At 38.8% G+C, this 16,043-nt stretch overlaps 1 protein-coding gene and 1 long non-coding RNA gene across 4 annotated transcripts in view; one reads left to right on the top strand and one right to left on the bottom strand.

Annotated features, from left to right (window-relative positions):
- Nucleotides 1–13,349, bottom strand: part of LOC123975614 (cytochrome P450 3A27-like) — a 57,536-nt gene extending 44,187 nt beyond the window's left edge. The window contains exons 1-2 of one of the 2 annotated variants that reach the window (XM_046057238.1): nucleotides 13,251–13,349; nucleotides 13,061–13,130 (exon numbers count right to left, since the gene is read on the bottom strand). The gene's annotated coding sequence lies outside the window, so the exon portion shown is untranslated. The remainder of the gene's footprint in view (nucleotides 1–13,060; nucleotides 13,131–13,250) is intronic. The other variant, XM_046057236.1, reaches the window with a different exon arrangement.
- The window catches only part of LOC123975615, a 29,405-nt gene continuing 25,972 nt past the window's right edge, over nucleotides 12,611–16,043 (top strand). For both annotated transcript variants that reach the window (XR_006826115.1, XR_006826116.1), the window contains exon 1: nucleotides 12,611–12,922. This is a non-coding gene — a long non-coding RNA (uncharacterized LOC123975615). The remainder of the gene's footprint in view (nucleotides 12,923–16,043) is intronic.

Genomic DNA, 16,043 nt, shown 5'->3' with positions numbered 1-16,043 from the left:
ACATACACACATTGTCCCTCGACCAAAGATAAACTGATTTAAAGTGAATACACGTCTATGTGTTTATGTATCCTCCTAATCTTAGTACAAAAAAAATTGGGTTTTGTCCCTCAGATGACCTTGATGCGTAACAGAGATGTTCCTGCATGGGTGGCCTTCTTTTATCGAAGAATTGCACTCAGTTCTGTCAAATCCATACATAGCACAGCTTTGTATTTAATTTGAGGTGTTTTATCTTTTGACCAGATTATCGATCACAGGTCTACAAAGATTGATATCTTGATGTGAGCAACCTGGATTACAAATTTATTCCACAGCATTATATACTTTTTTGATTGTTACCAGAAATGTATTAATCAATATTTAATACAGATGATTGATAGCCTCATCAGAAATTATTCTATTTTGATGATTAATATCTTCATTAATATTCTGTAATGAATTTTACTTTCATGCCAGCAATCATTGTGTCAGAGATGGTGTCACATTTTTTAAATGGTGGTTTTCTCGTTTCGGAACAGGGCTTTTCTTCTGCCCTTTATTTCATGTTTAATATATTTCTTCTCTTAGTCTAGCAACACACACATGCACAGACAAAGGTTAGCTGAATGCTCCTGTCATTATGGGACATCTCTCAAAGGCCCACACCAACTTCTTGTCAACGTGTAACAATTTACCAGTGGAGGCAGATCTTTAGCATGCAAGTGAGTAAACAAGGCAGTCTATCATTAACCTTCATTCTCTTGAGAATTAAGTCAAAGGGCTCCAACATAAACATGGTCTATTGGATAATTACATACCAGAAGCAGTCTTTCTAAGCATTTTTATTGTGCTTGACAATGATTAATGTCTCTTGTTTATAATGTACTCTGTGTTTCTGGTACAGGGATATTGTTCACATCTTTTTTCTCCTGACAGATTTTGTCTAGCCATTATCAGAAGCTGTAGCATTTTGGCTGAATGGGTTGTACCTGTCTTTTTATGTTTTGTGCAGTGATCACATATCTTTATTGCCTCCATGACCTTGTAATTCTACCTGAAATTAATCACTGTCAAGAGGAAAGAGGTTTACAAAATATTCAAGATCAAAAGTCTCTAAGGTCTTCTAAAACCATGTAGCTCTCAGGTGGGATGCATGGAAAATGTCTTCAGTTCAGGAATTGTGTTCAAAATTCTGTAAATTGCCACCAAAAACGTTATTTAGTATCTTCTTATCTTAAAATTGGAGAACATAAATAGTTTTCGTCACAACCTTGCTCTTAGAAAAACAAAAAGGGAGAGACCACACATAATTTATAAATGGAAAACTAATAGGAAAAGAAGTTTTATGAAGTGAAATAAAGAAAAATGTCTGATCCATGACTACCTAGAAGATATACTGTGGAAAAGCATCTAAATATAACTAAACATAACAAACTCAAAAAATAATGGATGCCAGGGGAGGGAGTAACTCTGGTTAGCAGCCAGCGATGACCATCCACTTTCATCCTCCAGGTTCCTGTGACCTAATCAATGTGACATCATCCCTAGAGTAGGGCTGTGCAATTAATCAAAATTTAATCACGATTTCGATTTTGGGTTCCAACGAATATAAAAACAAAGTTAATCGAATTAAAACGATTATTGTGCGCATTTTGTTTTGCTATGACACCCTTTCTTTTACAGCAGCGCACTCTGCCCCTCTCTTAAAAGCCACAACTGTCATCCAGGCTGTGATGTTTACTTTAGCTTAAGCCGACATAACGGGGTAATAACTTCTACAACTTGCTAGTCACAATTATTAGCTTAAGCCTATGGCATTTTACACTGCAGAAATTGGCCTAGCGGCTAGTATCTTTTCCTCTCCTCATAGCTTTACAAATGACATATTATTTATGCTTATACTAAGCCCGGTGTGTTAAGCCTTGCTTTACCTGTTCCTTGCATGTAAAATATTTGCTTGCTTATATTTACTTGCATGATGTTTCCTAAGTCAATCAATAATCATGTTAATAATCGTGATTTCAATTATGACAAAAATAATCATCATTATGATTTTTGCCATAATCGAGCAGCCCTACCCTTGAGTACTGGTCAGTTGTGTATGGAGTATTTAGGCAATACTGATTGAGTCGTAAAGTTGAAATAACAATGACTATGTCATATTTACCTAGTATTTGGTCACTGATTACTGGTAATATATCAGACTAATATGTAAATGATCAACCCTGTATCATTGACACTATGTTTGTACAGTATATTACAAAATTATTTTCACAATTACATTGTACAGACAAACATAATTCTTGAATTACGTTAAGAGGCACAATTGTTTTCAGTAAAGGAAGTGCAACGTTTATGAACTTGCGTGGTGGTGAGTGTACAAAATGCAGTACTTTGACTCCAGAAACCAGGGCTGACCTGATCCCCTCTGTGGTTAGGTTTAGGCATCACAAGGACTTAAGTTTTTTTTTTCTGTTTTTTTTTTTTTCTTTTCTTTCTTTTTTTTTCTTTTTCTTCTTTTTTTTCTCTTCTCTTTTTTTTCTAAACTGATCAAATTATTAGCAATAAAATCTGCCTAAAAGAGCTGGTGATGCTGGTGATGCCTTAGGCATAGAAGCTCAGAAAAGCCAGCTAAACTTTCACTGCCCTGGTAGAAAAAATTTGTAGTTGGATTATAATTTACAGTGCTGTGTTATGGCTTTGCTACGTGGACAGAAATGTGTATGTTACGTTTGTGAGACAAACAGCTGATGAATATTATTGGCAATAAAACTGTACAGCATAAAAGTTCAGATCAGCCAGCTAAACTTCACATATTACTGTCCTGGTGGAAAAAACATATTTATTTTTACTGCTAACGATAACAAGACGGTGTGCCTATCAAGTGACCAATAATGCTTATACTTTCAGAATTTGCATTAAAAACTTGTGTTTGTAGGCTATTGCTTTACAACTGTGCACACAAATGTGTAATTTGATAATTAACAGAGTATTTTTTTTATTTTTTTTTTCCCAAGGACTTAAGTTAAGGTTAGGAAAAGATATGGTTTCAGTTTAACAATTCTCTGCTGACTTTTTCTGAATTATCTTCGATCTTTGAAAACAAATGAAATACGTTTGTGAAAGTTTTACTGATAACTTCAATATCAATATTTTTGGACTTGTCAGATATTTTAACTGACGAAATTATTAATGACATTACTTGAAAACGTAATCCAACATGCATTATGTTTCCTTCAAAATGTAAAATTTGTTGTATATAAATAAATTTCTAGGCTATAAGGTTGAAATGATAAAAACAGACTGATAAAATTGACTATTTCTGTTGTTAATCACAAGAATATTTTGTAATTTTCAATACAGGGAAAGGGAAGTATCAATTCCAAGTGCCAACAAGTCCTCCAAATTAGATGACAAAACACGTTGTTTGTTAATGGCCTCTAGAATGACACATTCTACAACAAGTGTTTTCTGATCTGACAGCCCAATCGACAGGACAACATAATTTGTCTTTGCCTTCTAAAAGTGCTACAAATAACTGTTGAAAATTACTTGTATGATGTGACAGCGCTATTGTTAAGGTCTAGTTTAGACACAAAAATGACTTGGTTATGTTTAGGCAAACATCATGGTTTGTGTTAAAATAAGTTCTTGGGTTGTGGAACAATCGTGGTCATACTTTAAACCTTTGCTCCCTTTCACAATTACTATAGCTTCAATGTAAACATAAGTGATTTTGGAGCACTTGCTGAAATTACTGTTGCTGTAAGACAGTCATATATACAGTAGATAGAAATTGGGTACACTGTTGCCAGTTGTCCATTATGTGCTTAAGTGAAACGTCAACAAATACATTCGTCATTAGTTATGATGCAGTCAGTCTAAAACAGAAGACTTCCAACCTATAGATTGGGAGCATATGTATATGGATAAGGAACCAGGGAAGCTGTAGACTTCAGCCGTTAACACTTGTCAGGACCCTGAATGCGCTCTGTTATACTGTTGCTTGTTCAAACAACATGAAAAGCTCTTCAGGCTATCTCTCTAAACAAGCCCTTTCAGGACTATGATGTAATTATTTGAGGGGGGGAATCAAGGAGGTGACTGCAAAGCCTCAAAGGTACGAAGTTAAGATAGAAAGGAAGAAGAGGAAAAGGGAGGACAGGAAAAAGATGCTAACAAGGTTGAAATGAAGGAAGAAAGAAAAGGAAACTGGGAAGAAAAGAATGAATCCTGAAAGGATGGTATGTCAGCAGACATTTGGACAGAGGAAGGTCAATATTTCTGGATTGCAGGCTGATTCTGTCTGATTGGTTGATTGTTGATTCCTGCTACAAACCCTGTATTTTACATTCTATGCACAAGGTTACTCTCGGTTTTCTAAGCAAATAATTTAAAAGAAAGTTTTGTTTCCAAAGTAGACATAGCCAGTTTTAAAGTGGCTGCAGTCAATTACATTTTAAATGACAAACCTGTTGTTGACCAGTCAGTGCAAGATGCTATAATGCGGCTCAAAACCTATCTTTTGTACATCATGGATAGCGATTGCTTATGTTGATTTGCATGGCAGACTGGCTTGTCTAACTTGATTTTCACATTCAGCATCTTTTATCTCTCCCTTTTGTTATACTTCACTCTTGTTATTTCTCTTGTTTCCTCCTCACACAGAGAAACAGTCTACAGCACAGTGAACCACACAGGCAATGCAACAGTTTCAATGTTGATGCCAGACTCATCCTGCAGCCTGAGCTCATCACTGAAGTGCCAAAATACATTTACATTGATTTTCGCAGAGCCATACTCAAAATCTTTTCTCCACTTTCTGATGGGAGAAGTCAGAAAAGGGCTGCTGCTCTTGATGTAAAATACTGTTCTCACATCCATAAATTGGATGCTTTCATAGTATTAACACATGAAAAACAATTACCACAGGTGCCCTGTTTAACTCGTTTTAAAGTGAAGGTTGTGTTAGGGAAAGAAAACCCATTAACACTGAGATGGACCAGTAGACCAGTCTTGACCACCAAGTCAGCTTTTGCTTGTATTTCGTATAGGCTTCACCGTGTAGCTGCACCGGCCCGCCTTAGGTCTGCCCCTGCAGTATATGTCAATTGTGTGACCTGAACTCTGCTCCCATTCATTCTTCAGCGTGAAAGTAGTCAACTAGTTAAGAACACTGATGGAGTCTGGTGGTGCCTGTGTACCGGCTGTTGGATCGGCTACATTCTTCCCTTTGGACCTCCACCCCTGCTGTGACGCTTGCCTCTGCACTGTCCGCACCGGGCAAATTCATGTCAGCTCTTCACTGAAACACCAAGGTTCAGCTGGAAAAGGTTGGAACTTTCTAATTACATTGAAAGTATCAAATTTCAGTGTACTGACCTAAATGTCAAAGAGGACAAAAGGGACACTTTGACATTTTTAGCCACCAAATTCATGTCAGCTATTTACTGCAACAGATATTTTAAGTTGGAAAAGTTTGCAACTTTCTAGCTCTAGTATGAAGGGTAAACATCAAGTAAGATACCTTACCAAGCCTTTTGACCTTTCACTTCTCATATGTTTGTTTCCATTTGGGAACATTTTTGACATATTCAGTTGACCATTTGGGAAACATTTGCAATTGTCCATTTGGAAACCCTGAACACCCTACTCAAATGTATGCTCAATGTCAAAACACAAGGGTCAATTCCTTAAATATTGACATATTACATACCTTTGAATGGAGTGGTCAGTGTTTCCATTTGGACAAGTGTTCCTGTTCATCACTGTGATCAAATTTTATCGAACTGACCCAAATGTCAAATTTGACTACGATAATGAGTCAGGAAAATATCAATACAATTAAGGCACAGGTAAGCAGAACTGAGGAGCAGATTGTGACACATTAACCATGCACAAGTTATCAATACATCAATTCAATTTTGCCATATTTAATAAAAGGAAAATCCTGCTTTTTTTCAATGTTACTCCCTATTTTTACTCTCTATTTTTGCACTCAATTTTGATCTAATTTAGCAATAATTTCCACTCTTGACATCAGTTAAGATGTTTGGAAATGTACACTTTCCTTCTTCTCCCTGAATCTTTGTGAACTGTGAAATACATGCATGAAACCACTGTGAATACCCTCTGATTGTGGACAGCAGAGCTCAGCTTTAGATAATCACAAACCATTATTGTTGTAGATTTCTCCGATCTTGTCTGATGATTTAAACTGTAGCTCAGACTTTGGCTCAAGCTAAGATAGCGTGAGAAAGAGACTTAAAAGTCCTATCTACTCTCTTCCTTAACCTCTTTTCATCAGTCTCTACCTCACTGTTCATTTCATTCTGTGCTTAGTTTGGGATTATGAATAATGCATTACACATAATGTACACATATACAATTTGAACTGTGCAACTACATAGGTACGTTTCTGTGTATACATATTTATGTGTATGTGTTTGTGCATGTTAACAGGTAGTGGTTACATGTTGTCTATCTTGAATGACTCTTGAATGACACCTGATCACCTGCTCTCCTCAGTCCTTTCCTCGTACACGAGGATTCAGATGACACCAGTGCCAAGGGAGTATCTGGTAAGGTTCTGGCTGGTCATCCTGTCAGTAACTGAGACTCTGATAGTCATGAGCTATTCCTTTAGTTGCGTAGATTTTGATCCACCAGTGTCAATTCACTTGTAATGCAATACTTAATGGAGCTGTGGCGTAGATTGGCCCTGTTTTGGTTACCTAGTCATATCCAGTGCCAGTCTGACCATGCTCACACATGCCTACACATTTTGTAATGCCATGCAGCAGATCTCTGGCAGTGCCCTACTTCGATGCCAGAAATACTTTTTATGGCCGGCATCATTACAGGGCACTGAGAAATAAAGATATCCACACTTATTCCCATTAACAGACACAAATCCATGCACACAAACACAGCCTCAGTCCAGACATCAAAGCAGTGAGAGGAGGCCTCGCCGAGCCTCCATAGGCCCTGTTCAACAACAGCAGACAAGTGGCCAAATAAAACATTTAAAAATCTAGGTTAGTAGCACGCATGAATATCTTATGCAGCTCTTTTCATGTAGGAGGGTGACACAGTGATTTGGAGCTGGGAAGAGATGTTACACGCCTCTGCATATGATAACTTGATTTCCCACTTCTGCTACATATTCAGAGGCAGATATCTTATTTGTCTCATTTTAACTGTTGTTGTGTTAGCATAGTGTTGCTAACTTCAACTTACCTATAGTATTGTGCCTAGAAGACATCACAACATACGTCCATCAGAGTCAGTTGCTCTAAATACATACTTGTTAAAAACATCCATGGTTAATGGAAAAAAAAGAAATTTAAATAGATACTGCAGCTTCAGTCAATTAGTCATTCTGTCAGAAACAGTTGCTCACAACCCAGAGGGCAGATTTAAAATGGTAATGTAATGTTTACCTGGCAATCAATCATTTGTGAGTCGAACCAGGGCCAATCTGTTATGGCTGATCTTTTCTGCTACCCTCTGAGACTTGTTCACAAACATCATTCACTACTGGGGATGAACAGTGTGATTCAGGCTTCAGTAGAAGATTACATTTCCTCTGACTGAGTGCTGGTGTTTAGTTGGAGCACACATGGGATGCTTTCAACATCCTGTGTTTTAAAAGCCTTTTCACCCAAGACACAAGGCATTAAATTGCTTAATCAAATTTAAGATTTGGGCCACACATGTAAAATAAGATATACTTATTTGACTTTGTGTTAAGGTCAAAGCTGGAACTAAAGATGTATTCAATTCAATCTTAAAAATATTGTGTTATAAGAATAAACTCTATTATGTAATACTGAAAGGAATGATGTCATTAGTTCCAGTGTGTATATCACAGTGCATTGTTTTTTGAAACTGATATAAATCTAATCTCTCCAACAGGAAATTTGGTGGTAGTCTATTCCCACTCCGAGCATATTTTGAAAATCTATTTTTTGTTGCTTTGGGCCAGCAACAATGTAACAGAAATTTAATAGAAAGCTGGCAAGTTTGCTGGTAAGCTGGTCACAAACATGTTTGCACTTTTCAAATCCTTCATGTCTGGTAATTCAAGGTTATTCAAACAAATATGTAATGTATTTTACACACGAGCAGCAGAGTGTGACGTACTTTCATGTTATTATAAATATAATGGTACAGTTTATACTCTAAGCACAATTCTAGTTGGGACCTGACCATCACCACCACAAAATAAAGGGTAAATGGACTGCACATATACAGTATACCACTTTCCTATCTTACTGGAGAAAGTTCTCTACAATTTGCCACCAGTGTAACTGACAAGTTTAATCTCTTCTGGAAATGTCCATTCTTCTTCTGTCTTTACGTCCACCCCAATGGTCTAGGCTCATGCACTTTAAGTGACAATTTATTCTACTCAGTCTGGAACTCTCCCTCAACTCATCGTTCACTCTCCCTCATCCACTCCCGGTCACTTACAGTCTCCACCAGTAAACCTCGCCCTCACCTATGAACCACACTATAGCTTCCCTTGATGGTTAGATGTGCCTACTACCACCTCTCTAGGCATATGCAACTCTACAATTATAGATACAGTAGATAAGGTTGGATAAACTAGCAAGAGACAGCTAGATTTTGAAAGTATGTCACTGGCCAACCACCCATAGCCACGGCCAGACCTTAAATCCTGTGATAACATATGGACTTAATGTAGATATATCCTCCATTGTTGACATTGCTATGGCATAGGAAAATATAGAACGCTTTCTTAAAAAACAAAGTCTAACCCCTGAGAACCCCCCCCCCAGAAGTCCCTGCTCGGGGGGGTGGTAGTAGTACTGGTACTTTGGGGGTGTGGGGCTTGCCTTGCAATGAATTTCTGAATGAAATTTCCGCCTGTGATCGTAGCCCATGTCGGCATTAGATGTATTGCTCGGAAATAGCAGCCAGCGTGCTGCGGTGTGTTTACAGCGAACAGCTGATGGAGTTATGCTAAATACTGGGTCCGAAGTTGTTGTGTTAAGTTAGGAAGACTGAGCCAAAGTCACCAAAACAAGCAGCTGATTACCGCAGGTAATAAAGCTTGTTAAACATCACGTTCCTCCGACGCTCAGGCCGACACAGACATGAGTGCTGCAGATCAGCTGCAGCACTCTCGTTGGCTTTTCATGAAATGACTTTTAAGTCTCCGGATGTCCCAAAGCTCACTGTAATCACCAGGACGTGACCAGAATCCTGTTAAAAACATAAAATCTGATTTAGTAGGAGAGATGAAGTGTCTGTGAAGAACAGTCTGTGCTGGAGCTGAGGTTTTGGTCTAGATCTTTATTAAATTATTGATATTCCTGTGTTGGGTGTGTCTGTTTCGTTTGACAAACCAATGATAAATTACTACAGGAATCTTAAAACTACATGGAGCAGCGTCAGAAGGGTCCATGCTCCTAATGTGGAGAGGAAGAGTAATAGGAGTACTATGATCCCTTCGCAAGTCAGTGGCAGTGGTGGGTGCATGGCTGTTTTCAGTGGGCAGTGAAGGGAAAAAAGAAGAGCGAGGGTAGACAGATGATGCAAAAAGTCAGTCATGAGGAGAGGTTGTATTTCCTCACTGCTAAATCTATAATATCTATAATTTGATTTTCCACTGCAGGGATAATAGGGGCAGAGGCGTGTGTTATTTTGTAGCCTTGGAAAGTGAAGAAATGTAGTTCCTTGACAAAAACCACACTATTTTTTAAGTTTCCCTGATACATGACTATAAGTTTTTTACTGATGGATTTGTGATTTTTTTGGGATTGTTCCCCTTCTCCCCCTGGATCAATATTTTTTTAAATCTACAATGTCCTTAATGTGCAATTGTACATCTCAATCATATTACAAATAAAAGAGTCCATAAGACAAAACAGAGAATTACAACAAGAACACTGATGGGCTAAAGTAACTAATGAATTTACTTAATGCCAGCAAGCCTCTGTGGCTGGCTTGTCCGCATCAATGGCCACCACGGTGTTAGATTTGGAACGTTTTTTTGCACTCCTCATCCTCTGATATTATCATTCATGGTTGTTACGACCCGTGGGCCGTTTATGTGTCTATGGTATGTTTTGTGTGGTTTTCCTCTTTGCCCTAAGCAGGACTTATCAGTGGAGAGTAGAAGAACTGGAGAAGGAAGCTGCTGAGTGTGAGAGTATGGTAGTCTACAGTGAGAGAGACTATGTCTACCGAGAGTGCTTGGGAGTCTGTGGTGAGCGTGTAGTGAGTTTTACTGTTTTTGTTTGCACCACGTGATTGTGTGCTGTATTGCTAACGCTACTTTTGTGTTTGGGTTTACTGCCTCAGTTCCCTTTAGAAAGACGCTTGTGGTACGCTTCCCCTTTTGGGAGTCGTTTTGTTTTCATTGGTTGTTAAGAGACACCTTTTGATAGTTATTGTAATAAATACTCTTTACTTAACATATTCCTGTTTCTTTGTTTTCTTCTACCCTGGAACCACATATATAATTGTACTTACCTCTCCTCCCCTGGACTTCCATCTCAGGTTCGTAACAATTTCTTTTTTCTGGGGAAAGGACCATATGGCATTATGAAAAAATTCTGTCTGCGTTGCTGAACACGCCCTTTTTATGCAAACGCGCATAAATTCCAGTTAAGTTGACAATGAATCACCTAACCATTATTTTATTCACAGTCGTAGTAATGTTTAACACCTATATAGGCAGTCAGACTGTCAACCTAAACTTTCCTTGATAACCCTGAGTTAAATCTGAGTGGATTAAATGCCACAGGGATGCGCAGTCTGCAGCTGAAGTGGTAAGAAAGAAGACAGTGCCGAAAAGATAAGGAAGGTTTGGCTAGCTGGCCGTATTAGTGCTCGTCAATGTAGCTTTTCGCAAACAGACAATTCACAACCTGGATGAGGCTGAATAACATAAAAGGTTTGAAGTGCTACAACACTTCAATGTTGAACTCACTGTTCTGCATGAATGGCTATGATTAATGACAAGTTAGTACAAGTAGTAAGGATTTAATGAATGAAAACCTGCTGTAACTTGAATTTATATTATACTAGTTTTAAGCTAGGCAATATTCTAATATATGAAATGATGATGAATGCAGTTACATTATGCAATATATTAACATTATACTAACAGTATACTATTAAATGAACATATAATACTCTAAAACTATGTGAATATACAGATTTTAGTCAAATAACATTAATCACAGAGTTGTGTGCTCTTGTGTTCTGGTTATTTTCCTGCTTTTTTGTACTGTGCCAATCACATGCCTGACTAATGCCAAAGTAAACACTTTTGACATCTATTGAGTAGTCTTTAGCCTGTAAGAAATATTTCTGTATATAGTGCCACATACACTGCGCTGCGTTGCGTCGTCAGTTTACTTGTGGTAGTTTGCGTCATTAGCTCACTAGAAAATACACACTGCCCAGGAAAATAGATTTAATAATGCTGAGGAGGATACCAGCAGCAAACAGTTCTCAGTGCATCTCTCTTCTCTGTTACCTCTTCTCTGGTGCCTGCTGAGACCACTGCATTCCCAGCCGCACTGACCGACGCTGCTGCCTTCCCTCCACTGGCTGCTGACAGCGTGCGGATGGATGGCCACTCAGGGAACCCTCAGCGATCTCCTTCCAAGTCTGCGACCTCCTCTACTCGGCATAGAATTCTAAAGGAAGCGGTGCAACGGCAATCCAGATGCCTTCCTGAACCGCAGCCGGCTGGGAGTCGCTCTCCCAGGCCTGGTGCTGCTGCCAGCGATTCGCCAACGGCCCTATCTGCCCGTGCGCACTGTGTGGACAGTTTAAACCATTCACCCTCCCTCCATAACACCACACAGTCTCCATCTCATGGTCCCCTTTTCGCTCTAACAACCTCGATAATTGGAGACTCAATTACCCGAAACATCCGTTTCTTTAACGCCACTACTCGCTGCTTCCCTGGAGCCACATGTTGGCTGCTAACATTCAGCACACTGTACAGTGCGCTCCACGTGACTGACTGTTTACCCCACACACCCCCTCCACAGATGCTCATTCTCACTCTATGTTGACAGCACAATTGAGTGCCACTTCCAATGCTAGCTCCCCCTACAGGCATCTCTTGTCTCTCAGCCCGACAAGCTGTTTTTCTAAGCACCATGATGTTCATAATATTGAAGTTATTATCTCCAGTAGGGAGTGCAAGGCAAATAATGTTTGCCAGAGAAAGTCTCACTTGGTTCCTGTCCCTCTTAAATGTCAACACCATATTGATGTGCTGAACCAGGACAAAAGAAATATAAAGATGGCTCCGCTAAACATTAGGGCTCTTAGTGATACGACTTTCTCTATTAACGATCTTATCTGTGAGGAAAAGTTAGACTTTATTTTCTTAAAGTGGTGGTATTATGCTTTTTGTCTTTTTCCCTCTCCTTTATTGAGTTATTTATCTTTTTTGTGCATGTAACAGGTTTGCAAAGTGAAAAAGCCCAAAGTCCAGCCCAAAGGGAGTTCCCATCTCCCACAGAAAGCTCTGCTCAGAACCGCTTGAAAAGAAGCTCGTTTGTAGTCCAGCCCTTCACTTCCTTGACTTGTGATGTCACAATGCAAACGCGTCATAAAGCTTGCCAAGCAGCTAGTGAGTCAGGCACACCCTCAAATCAAGCTAGTCTGAGCAGAGGCCCTTTGACTTTAGTAAGTGGAATCGCCATGTCGAGCCGCTGTATTCTTCGTTGTGAGGGGCAAACATCTATGCATTGCCTTCCAAAGGATGACTTTGTGAAGAATCAGTGGTTGAAATTCATTTTTAACATGATTCCTCAGAAGCACCATCAGAACCATTTCACCGAGGACTGCTTCCTGAACAGTTCAACTCCGGATTTGCGCAACATTTAGTCCTATAAGAAGATGCAACTCCGACTCTGGGCCTGGACATTCACAACCTCAACCTGTAAGTATGCTTTATTGGTTGCAAATTATATTTAAAATAAACACGGCAATGTAACTTCACAACAACATTGTCTATACCTTAGGTGTGTGCTTCTGTTGATGTTTGCTACACAACGTTGTAACTGATTATAATAACTACCTTTCGTATTTCTTGGCAACAGACGTTTTCAACTTCGGTGGGCATTGTTGAACAGTTTTCACAAGTACACCTAAATATGAAATTAAAAAAAACGTTCAGGCAGTCATTAAGCTGATACTGTAAGGTAGAGGCAGAGCTCGGTTAAAACGTTACGTATGAAAGATAAATGTGTTACAGATTAATAACTTAACACTCGGAAACGTCTTGCTCCAGTCTAGGTTGTGAAGCTGGTTCTGGTTGTTCTGCCGTTGTTTCTGGATCGGACTCCGGTTCAAACATGTACGGTTGAAGCGTAGCCATGGTTACCGGCTGAAGCGGGTTTGTTTTGGATCACACTACCTTGTTTCTTACGACCCGCCCTTCTCTGCTTCTGATCGGCTAGTAGTCCTTACCTATGAACTGGGCATGTGCAACTCCCAACAAAGATATGATACAAGTAAGATGCATCACTCTGTAGCTCAAAAGCGGAGCGTACAACAGACAGGCTGAAAAGAGGAGCTACAGCAATGTGCAGTATGAGAAAAATATGGTGTTTTTTGAAAATTAAACCATGTAAACCTGTTCTGGTACAACCCCTAATTAAGGTTTTGAACCTGAAAATGAGCATAATGAGCATATTTATCTTGTTGTTTTTTTTTGTATTTATCTTGGGTTTTTTTTGTATTATTCTTTATACTTGTTAAAGCACTTTGTAACTTATTTTTGAAAAGTGCTCTACAAATAAGGATTATTATTATTATTATTATTATTATTATTATAATAATAGCACTTCTTAACAGAAACCTGGCTTGGCCCTGACGGTGCTTTTATCTGAGGAATTATCTCCTTATTACAACTTTATTCACACTATACGGGATGGGAAGAGAGGAGGAGGGCTGGCAGCAATTTTTTCAGAAATTTTCAAATGTGAGCATTTACAGCTTGGTTGTTTCTCATCTTACTTAATAACGATTCTTCTCCCATACTACTAATCACCATCTATCGGCCGCCCAAGCACACAGCTTCTTTTTTACCCGAAATATCAGAAGTACTGTCAAACTGTTTTATTAATTACAGAATTCTTATCTCCGGAGACCTGAATTTGAATGTTGACAATGTCCCTGATAGCAAGGGTAAGGACTTTTTACAGCTTTTGGGCCAACACACAAATGTGGCCACACCCTAGATTTGGTAATGTCCAGAGGACTGAATATTACCATGGATAGAATTGTTGATACTGGACTATCAGATCAGTACTGTTTTTTCACACGACTGTCTTTTATCCTGCAAAAATCACAAATAACATTATTATTAAAAGACGTATCTTTAGTCCATCATCAGCTACTGACTTTCCAAAACACCCGCCCTCCCTACCCCTCTCTGCTGTTTCTTCACTACATGATAAAGTGAAGCATTTCAATCTCAAACTAGACAGCCCTCAACATTGTAGCCCCTCTGAAAACCAAGTAGAAATCCCAGTCCACTGTTATTCCTTGGATGAATTGAGAAAACGTATTCTTTAAAGGGAGTGCCGGAGAGCACAGCGAGTGTGGAGAAAGAGCAAGCTCACAGTCCATGGTGACATCTTCAAAAGCTCTGCGTTGGTCAAGACAAGCCTATTTCTCTGGTCTCATCCACGAAAACAGGAACAACCCGAAAGTACCAGTCTCTTGTCCAGCTATGTCCAACATTTAATTAACTTGATGAGTTTGCATCATTTTTAAAAATAAGATAATTAACATCCGAACTGGAATTCTTAATAATACTAAGTAGCCTCAACACCTCTTGGGGTAACTTTAATTCCTTTTGCAGAATCACTGGAGCAGAGCTCCATAAAACCATCATGCAGATGAAATCTTCTAGCTACTCCTTAGATACAGTCCCTACCACATTTTTTAAAGAGGTCTTAAATTATTTAATTGACGATGTATTAGACATTGTAAATTGCTCTCTAGATTCTGGTATCTTTCCTGATTCATTTAAAACAGCCTTAGTCAGGCCCTTACTGAAGAAGCATGACCTTGACCCCTCAGTGCTGAGCAACTACAGGCCTATCTCAAATCTGCAAGGTAGTGCATAAATTATTAATTAAATATGTTTTTACATGAGAATAAGATACACAGTACATTTCAGTCTGGTTTCAGAAAGGGACATAGCACAGAAACAGCACTTGTGAAGGTTGTCAATGACCTCAGGGTGAGCTCTGATTGTTAAAAATGTTTCCATTCTTGTACTCCTTGATCTGACGGCTGCCTTTGATACAGTGAACCACAATATTCTTTTCGATCGTCTTGTGAACTCAGTTGGTATTTCTGGCAATGCGCTGTCATGGTTCCATACCTATTTGACTGGCAGAACTTATTTTGTCAGTCTTGCTGACCATATCTCAGATAACCTTGATATCCTCTCCACAAGGTTCCATTCTTGCTCCTTTACGGTTTCGTTTGTACATGTTACCACTTGGAAAAATTATCAGTGATCATGGAGTGAATTTTCACTTTTATGCAGACGACATAGCTATATTTATCTGTTGCACCAGACAAACCAAAGCTCTCGACCCCTTAGTGGAATGTCTGTTTTCCATTACACATTGGATGAGTGAAAATTTTCTTAAACTAAATGAGGACAAGACAGAAATTCTTATGGTTGGCTCTAAGACACAGAGACAAATTATTTCTAATAGATTGAAATGCCTGGTTGTGCAGGAAAAGAGTGTTGTCAAAAATCTGGGTGTCCTTATTAACTCTGAGTTGGATTTTAAATCACATTTTAACAGTTATACAAAGGTTGCATTTTTTCATTAAGAAACATTGCCAGAGTTAGACCCCACCTTGCCTTGGAAGATGCTAAAACGTTGTTACATGCTTTTGTTTTTTCACTGTTTCACATTATTGTAATGGCCTTTTTACTGGTATACCCAATAAATATATTAATGGGATACAACTAATTCAAAATGACTCAGTAAGAGTTTTAACTAAAACCGGAATCAGAGAACACATCACTC

Source organism: Micropterus dolomieu, linkage group LG08, assembly GCF_021292245.1.
Source record: "Micropterus dolomieu isolate WLL.071019.BEF.003 ecotype Adirondacks linkage group LG08, ASM2129224v1, whole genome shotgun sequence".
Lineage (NCBI taxonomy): Eukaryota > Metazoa > Chordata > Actinopteri > Centrarchiformes > Centrarchidae > Micropterus > Micropterus dolomieu.
Note: the sequence above shows the minus strand (reverse complement) of the source record. Positions and strands in the feature narration are given on the sequence as shown.